An 11372-nucleotide genomic window follows, 5' to 3' on the forward strand; every position below is an offset into this window, starting at 1 on the left:
GAATTTGTTATTTCAATTACTTTTTTGCAAAATACGACAAAACTATTGCCAATCAAATGAAACATTTTAAGATTTCCCAATGTGGTAAAAAATTTTCAATTATCAAGCAAACAAACCAGTGCAAACTCATATTTTTTACTTGAGAGAGAGAAAAAGACTCATTACACTGCAGTGTGGCTGACAGGGGCCAGCCTGCCAGCTGTGGCTGAACATAACGGTTTCTCCTGCTCTCCTTTAAAGTGCTTCCAATGTCGAGCCGAACAAATTCACTTTACAAAGGAGCAGCTGCAGGATCCACACAGTCAGGCCCCAGAAGACCAGATCATTTCGGCCCTGCGTAGTGTCCACTACTTTCAGCGCAGCGTCAAACCCACCAGATTACATAAAATAACACTGTTTGATGGCAGGCTGGCCACCTTAAAACAGGAGCAGGATATCGCTCAAACCTGAGCTGACGTTCTCTGGCACCTGGCTACTGTCTCCCCCACGAGCAGCCAGAACATCCACGCATCTCCCCACATCTCTGTTCACTCAGGCTCAACTGCTGCCCAATGTCAGATTTAACACACAGCAGCAGATTGAACTCAAACAACCCAGATACTTAAATATTATCTTCTGGCAACAGCCACACACTGCAAAAACGGTGTCTTAACAAATGTTTTTAGTTTTGTAATATCTTTTTTTTTTTAAGTAGAAAATATTAGCTTGTTTAGTGTTGTTTGTTTGACAAGTGAAATTTTCATATTCCATTCGGCAAATCTCGTTCTAACGTAAATTTTTGTCTTATTTAGTAAAAAAAGTTTTAAATTAATCTTGATAGTCTTAATATAAGGTAATATAAGGAGGCGTTGCTGGGGATGGATGCAGATCTATCCTGGGATCCTCTGTGAGTATTAGGCCTACTGCTATACTGGTGCACTGCTGCGGAAATCAGAATCACACCAAACATGAATACGTTCTGATCTTGGATTGTCATGAAACATCGTATGCCATATACCCTATTTCAGCACTCCAACCCTGAGAGGAATGTGAGAGGAGGGGACGATTAAGGGGGGGGTTCAGGAAGACAGCTGTTTTGGGACGATGCATGAGTTTTTCTCTCACACGTTCCCACACAGTTTGGGTGCCCAGAAGGTAGGGGCTAAGGATGTGTACTACTGGGTGGAGAGCTAAATGACTGTACAGCCACTTTAACGCTACAGCATCAGAGGAAGCCACCAAGCCACCGGTGACAATAAGATTTCATTGACTCGAAAAAATGACTTGGGACTTACACGAGACTTGGATAAGAGGGGCTGGCCACGTCGTACTGGATAAGAGCGTCTGCCAAATGCCAATAATGTAATGTAATGTAATGTCTAGGCACTATGCGCTTACTGGGATCACAAAACCAAACTTCAATAAATAACCACAAAACAATGGTTTCCCCAGGAAATGTGGCTATTTTTGGAAATCCGGGACTGAGCAGATTGAATGGACGTCCCCTTCCAGACCTTTCCAGGATTTCCTCTTATCTTCTCCGGTGACTCAGCGGATCTCTGGTGTGTTCAGTGAAATATGTCCAATATACATCACTCTACTGTTCAGCACAGTCCGCCAATGTTGAAATTTATTTTTCCATTTCAGTAATATGAACTATTCTCTGTAAAGATAAATCAAAATTAGATCCTTCTGTCCACAGAGGAGAGTGCGCATCCAAAAATTTGTAGATAGATATGAAATTCAAGATGTTATAATTCCTATGACAATAAAAGCACAGTAAAGTCTTTGGTTTGAATTACCATGCATTCATAACGAATCTTAGCTGGGCTGCTGCGTTTGTTTCTAAACACAGGCTTTGCACTACTGCCGAGGCCCCCTCCGTCCCACCGGAGTCCTACACAAAGGCACCTAACCTGCAGTTCATTTCTGCCTGTAGCTGATACACAGTACTTGAGTGAAAACAGGGCATATCCAAGAAAGAAAGTGTTTACACAAAGTGAAAAGCTAAATACAAATGTGACTGTGTGCAAAATCCTTTTGTTTGTTTAAGGCTTCTCTTAGTTGCGACCTGGCTGATTTGATATTTGAGGCGTTTTTTTACCGGTTTTCTTTTTAATAAAATGGCTTCAGCCTCACTGCTAGAGGAATCCCAGTGAGGCCAGGCACTCAGAGTCTCAGCAGACACACAGTGAGTTCCCTGTATGATTGATATAGTGACAGGGCAGTCTGTCCCACACGCACTGGTCAGCCGGGTGTTAATAATGGTGTCCGTCGCCCCCGGTGCTCCTGGGGGAGAGCTGTCACTCAAGGCAGCTGGGTTCTGTGACGAAGGGCGAGGGAGAATCCAACTGCTCACATTCCTCCCCAGCCCCTCTGATGTGTCATAGTAACACATGGCCTTCTACTCCTCTCTCACTCTCTCTCTCTCTCTCTCACTCTCTCACACGCACACTCTCACTCAGACACATACTCACACAGACACATACACACATACTCACACTCACACAGACACATACACACATACACTCACACAGACACACAAAGACACACACACACACACACACACCCACATTCACACAAACACTCACACACACAAGAACGTTGCTGTGGCCCCAAACTGGACCCAGAGAAAACCTGGAATTGTGTGGCCCTAAATGGCCTCATACCCCTCCAGTCTGGCCCCCAGTGAGTCAGCGTATGGGCCTGACAGGAGTGACCGCTGCTGAAGACGCTGTGTTGTTCTGCACTTGTCAGAGAGTTTAGGGTGTCTCACAGAGAGGAGAGGCAGGCCGACGGCAGTGCAGATCCAGCTCAAATGTCGCCGCTGAGGGACCTCCATGAGGTGTAGCTCCACTGAACCATCACACAATTATTACAAGCCGCTCTGCACAACACTGATCACCACATATGTTCCAGTCCTGACAGCCGCGGGAACCTTTCCCTGCTTCGCCTGCCAGGCCGGGGCACAGCGGACGTAATAAAGATGATGGGTCGGCCGACACTGACAGCTCTCCGCACACAGGGGGCTTTCAGCTGCTTTATTTCATCCTTATTTTCACATAAATTTAAGACTTTTCTAACCACAGACATGAATTCCAAATCGACCGTTTTCCTGATAACTGGTAACTTTTATTTTTTTTCCAAAGACTAAAGAAAAGACCCAGAGGAAAAGAGGCTGTTAATGTTAATCAGTCATCCAGTTTTCCCGGTGTTTCCTGCATATCAATCAGCTCCATGTTTAACAGTGTTTCTGACCACGTTGTGCAGTCCTGCTGAGGTCACTTCAGCCATTTTGATTCCATGAGCTTCAGATGAAACTGTGACAGACAGGGTCTGTGCGCCATTAGAGCAACAATGCATTCCTTACTTCCTCTCCAATTCAGCATCACTCCTCTTGAAAATCTTGAAACTGATATTCTTTCATCTCAAAGACATTTCCCTGATGAAATAAAATCAGTCTCGCAACTGCATCAATGCTGTATGGTCATAATAAAATTAGTCATAACAAAAATGAGTTTCCTTGGGTGCAGGTTTGTTATATCAACCTTTCCATAGATAGCTTAATTCAGCTTTCTGGCCACCAACATGAAAATGTACCTCTGCACAGCACAGTGATATCAACACTAGCGGACATCTTTCCTGCCAATAGTTGCCTCACTCTCAAAAAATGTGAAAATGCAGAGAAACCTAGCTTTGCTTAGCTTAGCTTAGTTTAGTTTAGTTTAGTTTATTTGGCAATTCACTTTCCAATGGAGAAATACATTGTTACATTCCTAGTGTACCTGCACAATAAAAACATCAAGGATAACACAAAAAAGTCAAGACTTATTTCCATTATGGTCCCTGTTGTTAAATGTTGTGGAGAAGTGTGTGTGTGTGTGTGTGTGTGTGTGCGTGTGTGTGTGTGTGTGTGTGTGTGTGTGCGTGCATACACATGTGTGTATGTGTGTGAGTGCATGTGCAGGGATTGTGTAGCAAGGCATTCGCAGCATAATACATGCACATCATGAATATACAATATATGTTCACATTAGGCATTAATAACATGCCTATTTCTAACCAAAGACTATTGACAATTCAAATGAAACCACTCTGCTTAACTGCTACCTGTGAGCCTATCTGACCTGTGGGAAGTAGTCTAACAGGTAATCTAACAGGTAATTGCGTGTATATACATGTTCAGTCAGGACTTCTATATGATAGTGCATAGTTTAATAAAGATATTAGAACCTAGTGTCATGAGAAACTGGCTGTGGGGGTCACCCCCTGGTCTTGACCCTGCTGGGGGTTACTTGTCATGAGAAACTGGCTGTGGGGTCACCCCCTGGTCTTGACCCCGCTGGGGGTTACTGGAGTGGGTGGATTCTCAGGAGCTACCCCACCAGAATACCACACACCTCCCCCTCAAGGTCAATCTCTCCTTCAAGGTCATTACCGAGCAGACCCAGCTGAAGGCCACATAATAAACATTTCCCTTGTTACAGGAAGGTGGAGCCCCATGTTAATAACTGTTAATGGTGCTCTAACTAATCAATCCTGTCAATCAGCCCCTACTCATTGTGCTGGACATCAAAGCCTCCGGATCTCAACGGAGAGACAGTTTCACACGGGACTTCCCTACAAACAGCAGGTTCAGGAGGAGGCTCTGATCTGACGACATTAGCGGTTGGAGTAGGCATTTGATTCCTGTCCATTGGTGTGAGAAATGTACAGAGTAAGAATTCCAATGCTCTAGAGTGTGTGAAGGTTGGCAAACAGATGCAAGCCATCTTGGGATGCCAGAAAACAAACAAGCTTGAAGTATGGAACTTCCTGTTTTCTGCTTCTTGGTTTTAATAACCGCAGGCTGCGATTTCTGACGCATTCCTGCAGACATCTGTGGACTGGAGTACATTCCATCAGCACAGCAAGCAAACTTTCTGCCCAAGAGCTTTATAGCCAAGAGCCTTCTACCCAAGAGCTTTATAACCAAGAGCCTTCTACCCAAGAGCTTTATAACCAAGAGTCTTCTACCCACAAGCTTTATAACCAAGAGCCTTCTACCCTAGAGCTTTATAACCAAGAGCTTTATAACCAAGAGCCTTCTACCCAAGAGCTTTATAACCAAGAGCTTTATAGCCAAGAGCCTTCTACCCAAGAGCTTAATAACCAAGAGCCTTCTACCCAAGAGCTTTATAACCAAGAGCCTTCTACCCAAGAGCTTTATAACCAAGAGTCTTCTACCCACAAGCTTTATAACCAAGAGCCTTCTACCCTAGAGCTTTATACCCAAGAGCTTTATAACCAAGAGCCTTCTACCCAAGAGCCTTCTACCCAAGAGCTTTATAACCAAGAGCCTTCTACCCATGAGTGTCATGCCTGCCGGTTCCTGGATCCTGGTTCCTTTTGTTTATGTGTTTCCCCAGTTCCCCTTGTGTTGTGCACTGTGTTTAATTTACTTGTGTGTTTTTATTTTTCCATGTTGTAGGTTGGGTGTGGATCATGTGTTTCTTCCGGTCCTGGTTTTCCACCCCACACAGTCACTCCACTCGCCTAGTTACCCCACCTAGTTACCCCACCTCACTTCCTGATCACTTTCACCTGCTTTGTCATCACCTCATTCCTCCATTAGCACAGATTTCAGTTGCTTCAGTTCTCACCACATTTCTCACTCCCCACCAATCAATTATTCAATTAGCACTGGCACATGTCGAGCATTCACTTCCACATAGTTAGTTATTAGTTAGATTCCCTACACCTGTCCTTTTCACTATTTAGTCACAGCTCATACTCCCTTCCCTGCCAGACCATGAAGAGCCTTCTATCCAAGACCTTTATAACCAAGATGGTACAGATTAAGTACATATTCCATATTTCTGCATCGTACACTGGACCCCCACCGGGGAATCTGAACTGTAGAGAATGGTCCTCCGACACTATCACCCTATACTTCATGTATATCACCCTATATTTCATGTATATCACCCTACACTTCATGTACATCACCCTATACTTCATGTACATCACCCTATACTTCATGTACATCACCCTATACTTCATGTACATCACCCTATACTTCATGTACATCACCCTATACTTCATGTACATTACCTGTGAAGATGGGATTGCTCTAGTGATGGGCAGGATCTCAGTTGTGGGAAAAGCGTGATGGGCTAATGGTCCCGCAGTGCCCAGAACTAGGCCCAGCAGAATTAACGGGGCACGCTGGTTCTGTTTCTCCGCTTGTAAACTGCAGCTCATCTGCTTCTCAGACCTGCCGAACATGAACATGTTCTACGAAATAGAAGTAGAATTTAAGAACTCCTAATCTTGCCATCTGGAGAAGCAAGAAAACTAAGCACAATCAAGAAGTGAAATGGGTAAATCAAGAAAACATGAATTTGGCAAATGGAATGTCCTCGCTCCTTCGAATGTCAGTTACAGCTGTGGCAGATGCGTGGCAGATGGGGAGAGGTGGATCCACAGGTTGATAATTAATATTTCATGCTTTCCGAAAAAATACTTCCACAAAGGATTCGATCATGTTTCCTTGCTCAAGAAAAGTTTGGGCACCTCCGAACTTCTGGCTTCTTGGACGGAACATTTAATAGGTTGGAATTTCCTTAAAGATGACGAACCATGATTGATTTCCAGTTCAGGCGACGAACAAGGAGAAAGGAGGTGAAAAATAAGCTTGGAATAAATTGGAAAGAGCCCCATATCTGGGAGAGGGGGTCAGGGCGATCTAGAGCTATGTCTATTGCTTTACAGGTGCACACACTTGGGCTGTGCTATCCCAAGCATGATTCCATCCACAGGTGGCTGGAACCTGGGGTCCTTCTGACTGAGTAGCAGAGAGGCTGTTTTTTTCAAGTAAATATTTGCTTTGTTGTTTTTGTTTATAATAACAACCAGCGTCCCATGGGGGAGAATGATTATGTTTTTGTTTAAACTACATCCTTTATGACATTTCTGACTAACAACACCAAATAATCCTCCAGTGAAAACAGGATTTAGGGTCTCCCTCTGTCCAGGTCTTCTGTCCCTGTCAGGGGTGTGAGTGTGTCAACTTATCCAGTAGCCATGGCCCTGATTAGCCTCATTCCCTCTCCCTGACTGAGCCTTGATCAACCCCCCCCCCCCCCCCCCCAACCCTGGGGGGTTTGATTCCCCACCATGGTGCACTTTACCCTCCTGCCCCATCTGTATCTGTAACCCCCCACCCCCACCCCAATAAAATGGGGGTACACCTACAAGCACACATGTCACTCAATCAAAGAACAACGATGTTCCCAAAAGCTGAGATCAAAGCGTTGAATGCTATCCTTCTGAACAACACAGCTGATCAATCCAGGACTGAAACTAAAAAGTTACTGGATTTGTGACCCACAGTGCCCCAGGGAAGAGTTCCTCCCAGGCAGCAGGAACCGGAGGCGAGATTAGTGCTAAAGAGTGGGTTCTCCATGGGCGTTCCGCATGTATGTTCTCCATGTGCGTTCTGCATGTGCATTCTCCATGTGCGTTCTCCATGTGGGTTCTCCATGTGCGTTCTCCATGTGGGTTCTGCATGTGCATTCTCCATGTGGGTTCTGCATGTGCATTCTCCATGTGGGTTCTCCATGTGAGTTCTCCATGTGGGTTCTCCATGTGGGTTCCGCATGTGCATTCTCCATGTGCGTTCTCCATGTGCGTTCTCCATGTGGGTTCTCCATGTGCATTCTCCATGTGCGTTCTCCATGTGGGTTCTCCATGTGCGTTCTGCATGTGCGTTCTCCATGTGGATTCTCCATGTGCATTCTCCATGTGAGTTCTCCATGTGGGTTCTCCATGTGGGTTCTGCATGTGCGTTCTCCATGTGGATTCTCCATATGGGTTCTCCATGTGCGTTCTCCATGTGGGTTCTCATGTGCATTCTCCATGTGGGTTCCGCATGTGCATTCTCCATGTGGGTCCTCCATGTGTGTTCTCCATGTGGGTTCTCCATGTGAGTTCTGTATATGCGTTCTCCATGTGCGTTCTCCATGTGGGTTCTCCATGTAGGTTCTCCATGTGAGTTCTGCATGTGCGTTCTCCATGTGAGTTCTGCATGTGCATTCTCCATGTGCGTTCTCCATGTGGGTTCTCCATGTGGGTTCTGCATTTGGGTTCTCCATGTGAGTTCTCCATGTGGGTTCCGCATGTGCATTCTCCATGTGGGTTCTCCATGTGCGTTCTCCATGTGCGTTCTCCATGTAGGTTCTCCATGTGGGTTCTGCATGTGGGTTCCGCATGTGCATTCTGCATGTGCGTTCTCCATGTGGGTTCTCCATGTGCGTTCTCCATGTGGGTTCTCATGTGCATTCTCCATGTGGGTTCTGCATGTGCGTTCTCCATGTGCGTTCTCTATATGCGTTCTCCATGTGGGTTCTCCATGTGTGTTCTCCATGTGGGTTCTCCATGTGGGTTCTCCATGTGAGTTCTGCATTCATCCAGAATGCAGCAGCTCGTCTGGTCTTCAACCTTCCCAAATACTCACACGTCACCCCCCTGCTTACTTCCCTCCACTGGCTGCCTGTCATGGCTCGCATCAAATTCAAAACATTGGTGCTAACCTTCCAAGCAGTTAAGGGGTCTTCCCCAGCTTATCTGCAAAAAATCATCAGACCCTACACCCCTGCCAGACCTCTTCGTTCAGCCTCCACAGGCCGCTTGGCACCTCCCCCTCTCAGAACCTCCACCTCACGCTCATGACTACTGTCTGTTCTGGCCCCACGGTGGTGGAACGAACTCCCCGTTGAGGTCAGAACTATAGAATCTCTCCCCACCTTCAAGCGCAAGCTGAAGACACACCTCTTCAAGCAGCACCTCTCCCCATCCCTCCCTACCTCCCTGTGAACCTTAATTGTTGTCTCTGTGACTTGCTTTGTGTATCGGTATTTTTAGTTGGCTAGGTAAGCAGTGTTTGGATAGTTAACTTTGGTCACTTTTGCTCTGTTTGTTTGTTTGTTTGTTCAAAAAAAAAAAAAAAAATGGCCCTTGTCCATATCTTTGTTGTACAGGTAGCAGTTGAAATTGTACTTCCCTCTAGGGTCTTTCAGCGAACTTATCCCTGGTTATGGGTATGCACTTTGTTGTACGTCGCTCTGGATAAGAGCGTCTGCCAAATGCCAATAATGTAATGTAATGTAATGCATGTGCGTTCTCCTTGTGGATTCTCCATGTAGGTTCTCCATGTGAGTTCTGCATGTGCATTCTCCATGTGGATTCTGCATGTGCATTCTCCATGTGGGTTCTGCATGTGCATTCTCCATGTGGGTTCTGCATGTGCATTCTCCATGTGGGTTCTCCATGTGCATTCTCCATGTGGGTTCTCCATGTGCGTTCTCCATGTGGGTTCTCCATGTGCGTTCTCCATGTGGGTTCTCCATGTGGGTTCTGCATGTATGTTCTTTATGCACTCTCTCCCGCAGCTGTTGATTCTCTTGAGACAAGAGCCCAGATTTAGCGTGATCGCCTCATTCCTTCATTAGATGCAGTTCCTCTGATCAAAGCCCCGCTGCAGACTGGACCGGGAGCGGAATTCACGCTGATGAGTGGAAAACTTTTGCTTCCGAGCAGAACTTTATGGAATGTCTTTTTTTTCTTCACTAAAAATGCCATGCTTCAAATTTTCAGGCAAATCAACAGACACCCAAGTAACGTATTTAGGCAAATTACATTTTGTTGTAGAACATGCAGAGCAGTCCGTAAGTATTTGGACAGTGACCCTACCTAGAAAGGGTTGCAATTCGTACATGATCGTACAAAAAGCTGAAGTTGAGTGACTGTCCAAAAACTTATAGATGGAGTTGACTGTATTATATGTCCTTACGCAGACAGAGAGGCTGGAGCTGACTGTGCTCAGAGAAATGTACTCTTCCATTGGGTATCTTCCTCTCTGCACTGTATCTAGCATTACCTGAAATGGAAAATGCGCAAATGCATGTTTTTTCAGTTTTATCCAATTGTTCACATACATTTTCTGAAACCATCCCTCATGTTCTCAAAGCTCTAAACAAAAACACCAATACCTTTAACCATACTGATAAAACAAATCTCTGGCTATATGAACCATTACTATCAAAACCATATTACCGGTTCAGCACAGAGCTCCAGCACAGAGCTCACCCAGCACAGAGCTCCAGCACAGAGCTCACCCAGCACAGAGCTCCAGCACAGAGCTCCAGCACAGAGCTCACCCAGCACAGAGCTCCAGCACAGAGCTCCAGCACAGAGCTCACCCAGCACAGAGCTCCAGCACAGAGCTCCAGCACAGAGCTCCAGCACAGAGCTCACCCAGCACAGGGCTGACACTGAGATCATCGTCTCACACACACTCATACACACACAGAGCGGGACACACTGCACACAAAACCAAGTGCACTGCAGGGACCAATCCCAGTGGAGGGACCAATCCCAGTGCAGGAGTCCTCTCTTTGGCTGCAGTGGATCCTCTGGAAAGGTCTGCTGTTTCTTTTTTATTTACAAACACAGATTGAGGTCATGAAGCCGTACCACACAAGATTTGTTTTGCAGAAAAGAAGGAAAAAGAAAAACAGAAACGGATATCATGGCTGCAAAATGGGAAATGAGGCCTAACCACCCAAAAGTGTTCTATTAGAGAAATATGAAGTTTATTGTGCTGGTGGTCTGAGATGAAATCATTTACAAATGTGTTCCTCATGCATGAAATTTCCTCATGAGCTGCCCCGCCCTCCTCACGGTGGTCTTTTCTGTTTTATCTGCTCTCTCACAAATATAACAAGGACATAAAACAAACACTGAGGATATCAGAATAAAACACACACTGAGGATATCAGAATAAAACACACACTGAGGATATCAGAATAAAACACACACTAAGGATATCAGAATAAAACACACACTCAGGATATCAGAATAAAACACACTCAGGATATCAGAATAAAACACACACTCAGGATATCAGGATAAAACATACACTGAATAAAATCTCCTCACCTCAGAGAGAGCAAGCGTTTACCAGACACCTATAAATACAACAGCATGTTTTGTTGTTGTTGTGAATTCATAAGCGCATCTTTGAAGGGGGATTAAGGTTTGATCATTTAACTTTATTACATTTTACAAAAAAAAATGTAGGCTAGTTTATGGAAAAGGACATTTCAAATTGTCAGAAAGTGTACAGATCTGAAAAAAATTTATTTGAGCTTTTCAATACAAGTATCATGTTTTTTATCACGTGAAATGCAACTTCCGATTTGCATTTTAATTTAAATTGTTGTTGCAAACAGGAACCTCCGGTAATACAACGCATGCCATTTTTTCAGTGAGCTGATTGGTCGGGCGTTTCTTTATATGGATTTGAACATAGCCTGAACAAAAACTGCATTAGCTTAGCTTTAGTTTAGCTC

This window comes from Conger conger, chromosome 16 (genome assembly GCF_963514075.1).
Source record: "Conger conger chromosome 16, fConCon1.1, whole genome shotgun sequence".
Lineage (NCBI taxonomy): Eukaryota > Metazoa > Chordata > Actinopteri > Anguilliformes > Congridae > Conger > Conger conger.